The sequence below is a fragment of the Amblyomma americanum genome, chromosome 8, assembly GCF_052857255.1.
Source record: "Amblyomma americanum isolate KBUSLIRL-KWMA chromosome 8, ASM5285725v1, whole genome shotgun sequence".
Classification (NCBI taxonomy): Eukaryota; Metazoa; Arthropoda; class Arachnida; order Ixodida; family Ixodidae; genus Amblyomma; species Amblyomma americanum.
The window spans coordinates 16,556,451-16,562,495 of record NC_135504.1 but is presented as its reverse complement, the minus strand read 5'-3'; the positions used below and the strand labels follow the sequence as shown (position 1 = coordinate 16,562,495).

At 45.9% G+C, this 6,045-nt stretch overlaps 1 long non-coding RNA gene across 1 annotated transcript; it reads left to right on the top strand.

The window, feature by feature from the left end:
• The first annotated feature begins 2,558 nt into the window (after positions 1 to 2,558).
• Positions 2,559 to 4,669, top strand: LOC144100092 (uncharacterized). Its single transcript, XR_013307520.1, has 2 exons — positions 2,559 to 2,778; positions 4,310 to 4,669. It is a non-coding gene; the product is annotated as an uncharacterized LOC144100092 (long non-coding RNA).
• Positions 4,670 to 6,045: the final 1,376 nt, after the last annotated feature.

Genomic DNA, 6,045 nt, shown 5'->3' with positions numbered 1-6,045 from the left:
TAAATGACGTCGCTGTAGTATTTTTCACGAACAGAGGCACTTAGTTACACTAACATCGTTGTGAGATAGGCCCTCAAGCTTGCTTCAACTTTTTCTCGCTCTCTGAGATCATCGACACATACTTGACTTCCACCGCGAGTGAGGCTACATCGTGACATGGCCATATCGATGAGTAGTCTCCAGCAAAAGCTCAGAGGATGCGCGTTCTCGTGCAAATATTTATTGCTGAGCAGCCACGCGTTGCGGTCGCTTGGTGTTATTACCAGAGCTTACACGCCCCATGAAACCTTCAGGCATTTAGAGTGATTGCCTTGGTTCACTGCTTATGAGTGCGCTAACTTCAGGACAAGACTAAATGCAATAGAAAATCCCAGAAACAACCCGAGGCTACTGATCTTGTAGTCTCCTGTCATTTATGCGTTTTTTTTTCTACGATGCCTGGTTTAGTCCTGAATTTAGCGCACTGAGATGTTAGCATATATAACCAACTTTTGCGCACACCCACATCGTCAGATGTTCTACTGTAGTCTCTATGTCTTATTTCACCTCAGGGCTGTGGCGAAGAACTCTGGCTTATCAGTAACCTTTAAACAGGGAGGTCAGTAATGGCTTCGCAATCCTTTTTTACCTTTCTAATTTCATGGTCGAGGCGACTGAAAAGAAGCTGTTTAACTGAGGTTCAGTACCTGTCGCAGAAAAGGTCTCACAGAGTGGGGTTACAAGAGATGTCTCCTTCTTGTCTAAGTTAACAACATTGATTTCATCGACACTCTGAGACGGTGGGAAGCAATGGAGACCTCGATTTTGAAAAAAATCAGGGGGGCACTTTGTTGACCTAAAGTTCGGTGAGGCGAAACCCTTTAGCGCGGTGTCACTGATCTGTGGTTAAGATGCTGAGTAAGCACACAATTGTTTGCGAATTTTAAATGCTGGCGACACTGGAGAGGGTTTGGGAGGCAGCCGTCCGATTCGACGCCTTTCCGCTAACATTCTCCAGCTTCTTACGCTAAACATATATTACGGTGGGCAGAGAGAAAATGAAAGAAAAAAGCTTTTGTCCAGCCCACACCTCCTATGGTACAATTGGCTAGACAGAGGTTAGATTGGGATAAAGAAAAAACAATTGCCCTACCCGCACCGTCTTGCAGCGTCCTAGACAACGAGAACAAGATACGCGTTGGCAGGAAGAAGCGTTGTCGTTAGCACGCTTGCCGCGGAACGTAAGAATGGTGGTTCGAATCTCATCGTACACGAATGTTTTTTTTTTCTTACGGGGTTGACGTCATTTAATTGACAGCTACAGTGTGACAAATTTCGTTGACGGAGGGACAACGATGAGCCATTAAAAGATTTCGCCTTAAAAACTATCCCTTGACCACATCTCCCTTTGAATCGTTGAAAAATTGAATTCTTAATCTCAGATGCACTGCGCCTAGCAGGTCTGGGTTTGCAATGGCTTCGAAAAAATGAGCCAGGAACTGCTGACACGTCATGGAAAGCGAGCGCGCGCATCGCGTCGCTATCAGATACCCGGTTCGAGTTGGAGTGCTCAATGCGCGCCACACTTCCATAAGACGTTCGATAAAGCATACGGTGCTACGTAAATACGCTCCGTTTATAAAATCAGGCCTCAACGACCAACGCAAAAATTAAGAAGTTAAGGCTTGCAAACCAGTTTACCCATTGGAAAGAGCATGCACGAAAACTAACCTAATCATCGTAGTCTTCCGGTTGTTCCCGTTCAAAGCTTAATGCCGTCAAAGACAAGGCACTCTCACTCTGCAGGAAACATCAGCATTTGCTGGTGCATTTCTCACGGCCACGGAAACGTCAACGACCCAGTTGAGGATAGCGCTTTTGAGATAAGATAATTAGTACTTCGAAAGTGCGTAAGAGAGCGCTACTGTTGAGACTTTTTTTGTTTCGTGGATCGTTTTCAAAAGTCGGGAAAGGAGATACGTAAAGTGCACGTTGTTTCGTATACACTAGCAGTTTATTTTTCAAGACTATCAACAGCTTTGCTGTGTGCACTTCGTTCTTGATGGCAAGAACTGAAAAGTAAAGCTATTAAACTTAATTATTAATGGACGAGTCTTGTTAAAGAAGAGTGCAAATTAGGCCAAGAGACTCGAATCCGCCTTCAGTTGGTTTCAGTGGCACAAAATGTTTCGTTCTTTCTTCAAAAATGTCCGTTAGCTTTTGCTGGGACATCCTGTCATCTGCGCCACCGCCGTGAGATTGACAGAAGTGACACAGCTCGAATATGTAACCTGTCCTGTTTCCAAACGTTCTAAGAAGCATAACCCTAACGGACTGCGTTTATTATACTGCACTCAATTTTTATTGCCAATATATTTGGTCTATGCGCGCACGATATCTGATTTTGGCGGAATAATTGCAGTGTTCTACAAAATGTCCCTCCAAAGGTAAGTGCGTGGTGTGATGATTCATCACTTCTTAAAAAGATAAAGCCGTAGATGTAATTAAAACCGCTTTCCTGAAGCCTTTCTTCTTATTCCTGAGGTGCATGTACAAACCACATATAAAAAAATCATCTATTGACTCATGGCTTCAAAATCGGAAAAAGCCAGATGGAGAAAGGCTGGCTTGCTATTGTAATGACTTTTTCTTTAATTTGCCCGTGGCATGTTTTTATCTATAGTAGACGCCGGCACAAACTGTTTCCCAGCTTTTACGACTGGCCTGCATAAAAGGCAAGTTAGAGCCGACGACTGACACGTCGCCTAACGTGAAGAGCCAAGAGGACGCTTTGTGAAAGTAAGTTCATTTTTCGTTTATTATTGAACTTGTTCGTGCACCCCTGCTGAGAGATTGTGATATCATCAGAAAATAATTATCAGCGCACATGAAAAAAAAAACAGTGCTCTCAAACTAAGGTCCTTTCTGAGCACCGGAACAATTCCTTAACGCGCGAAGACTCACGGGTCGCGAGTGCTTGAGTGTCCCTCACTCCTTCCAACTCATAAGCGAATAATATAAGTATTGGTGAGATAACTGATATTCGATTTTCAATCGCCGTTTCGCATATGCGGTAATTGTTCATTTAAACTGACTAAATCACAAAAAATGGCAGGGCCGCTGCAAATACGAGGTTAAGAAGCAGCTTACAATGTTGGGCCCTTTCTCGGGGAATTCTTCATTCTTGACACTGACTGACAAGTATCCTCGGCAGTCACTCGGAGCAAATTTTTGTCTTGATAATCTTACGCAACCTATTACTGATCCGTCGAATTACGGCCCGATTTTTTATTTATTGCCTAATACACTAAATGGAATTTAGAACTATATAAAGCGGGAGCTTTCGCGGTATAGTGTTGACGTCCCTAACAGACCCGTGTTCTATGAAGGACGCCGCATTCGAGGGCTTTGAAATAATTTAGACCATCTGGGGTTCTCCTTGTGTTCTTCATCCATCGACATACTGCCGCGGCCGGGATCGAACCTGCGACTCTCCGATGAACAGCCAAACGCTGCATCTCCTGTGACGCCATGAAATTCTCAAAAGCGTACCGTGACTGGAAGACGAGATTTCACTCTGGGTGTTATGGAAGCGGACACATTTTATTCCTGGCAGAAACAGCTCGCCTTTGAGGGAAACTTTGGCACTAGTGAATACGGCCGTGATTGAGCGCTGAGTATTCTGCTTCACTTGTTGAAGGGATGCTAAGGACAAGTAGTACGTCGAATTTCTGTTAAGAGTAAAACTGGCCTACGATATCTTTATGTGCCGGTGCTCAATGTATATTTGGCACAAAATGCAGTTCCCTCCTTAGAATTAAGAGTTCAATAAAGAATACTTCTTCCCGCCACTCGGTTTAAGTTCGTGACGTTGATGATGACGTCGATTGCATCGGGCACACCGTGTTCATCAACTTAAAGGTGGCTGAGTGGTTATGGTGCTCAGCTGGTGACTCGAAAGACGCGGGTTCGATCCCAGCCGCGGCGGTCGAATTTCAATGAAGGCGAAATTCCAGAGGTTCGTGTACTGTGCGATGTCAGCGAACGTTAAAGAACCCCAGGTGGTCGAAATTTCCGGCGCCCTTCACTACGGCGTCCCTCATAGCCTGAGTCGCTTCAGGACGTTAAACGCTATCATCCAAATTATCTTCTTTTGCTTCAGTCTCGCTTTTCGAAAATTTCAAAAATTTTTGAAAAATATTTAGCGGTCACGGAAAATAAGAAAATGCACCAGTCCTTCTCTACAATAACGATAACTTTATTTATAAAATACAGCGTTAAAACCTTGGTAATCACGTAAACGATTTTGTTTTATTCATATATTTGCCAGATCCTTTCCTACCAAGGCCATACTATCGAACCAAGCTCCAGCATGTCTCCAGCAGGTCAAAAGAAGCCATCTGGTGGCCGCCACAGCCCACTTGTCTTCCTGTTCATCGCTGCAATCACTGCTTCGCAGCTCTGCACTGTTGCGCTCGCCAATAACAATAACAACGCGAATTCAAACTCAAACTCCAACGCCAATGCGAACGCCGATGCTCCTCGGCCCAACTTGGCCAACAGCCACGCTGGCCATAACCACCATGACCATGCAGCTAACAGCAACAATTCGTGAAGGAGAGACCACGTCTGGTTGCCTACGCAGTTGCCTCGGAGCCAAGTGCAGTGAATAAATGATGCAAAGAAAACGCTTCGTTTGTCGAGCTTTTTTAGTACTGATGCTTTTCCGCGTATCAATAAAAAGTGCCCTCCTAGTTTTGACAACCGACCGTTGGTTATGCAAGATAAAAATCCCACCTAGTTCCAGAGCCGTATACCCGTGAATAACACCTCAACTGGGCCTGGTTGGTGCATGATACTAATACAGATGATCGGTGTGCGCAAAACATTAGACGAACAAAGTACAGAACCATAGGTGGTCGAAATGTCGCCACTGGGGATCAAACCCAGCACCTCCCGAAGGCGACGCGAATGCTCTACCACAAGGCCACGCTTCGGTTTCACTCGTGTTTCTCTCATGTACGTGGTTGGTCCAATGTTTTGCGCACATCGATCATCTGTATCGATCACCCGTGATCATCCTTGAGTAGTTGTATTGTTGCGTGCTTGGCACTGTATTATTGTTCTGACGTTCTGTTGCAAGTCATTTCATGTCATGGCATGTCATTTCAGTGCATGTAAAACGTAAGAGGGAAAACATCTATGCCAGCATAGGCGGAGAGGAAGGCCGGTGGAAACGTCACAACAGCCTGCTACTCCACACTAGGAGAAATGGAGAAGGGTCATCGCGGTCATCGAAATCTTTGTTCCGTGAGCAGCACGCTTTCGCGCGGGGAGTATACGCCTAGCTGCCCCCCCCCCCCCCCCCCCCCCCCCATCTGGATGCATGTGTGTGCCTCCCAGACTTTCGATGCTTTGCAAGGTGGGGTCGTGCAGGGGTATGGCGGCCTGGTATTGTGTGGCGTAAGCATGCTTACATTTTTCTTTCAGGCACTATTTCCATGCCGTAAAGAAAAAAAGCTGCGGTGATAGCATAGCGCTTTCGCGCAGTGGCCAGCAAATCAGATCTGTTCGCGTCGCCGCTGGATCTAATCCCTGTGGCGAATTTTTACTTAGTCTAAAGCCTTCAATGGTTCATACTTGCGGCCATGACCTTGTCCGTTCTCAGGTCATGTTCGGTCTCAAGTCATGTCACACCGATGACGTCATCAGCGGTGTGTCGATGAGAAAAAAATCCTTGTGCACGGCGGGATTCGAACCACAGTGTCTCCGTTCCGTAGCCGAGCGTGCTAACAGCTACACTGCTTCCTGCCAACACATACGCTGTTCCTCTTCGTTCCTTTTATAGTCCCGCAATAATTTTTGCCCAGCGTAAGGACGCTAGAGAGTGTTTGCGCAAAGGGGTCGAATCGGATGGATGCCTCCCAAACGGCCTCCAGTGTCTCCAGCATTTAAGATCCGCAAACAATTGTGTACTTAAATAACATCTTAACCACACATCAGTGACACAAGCAGCAACACCGCGCTGAAGGCTTTCGCCTCACCGCCCTTCAGGTCAACAAAGTG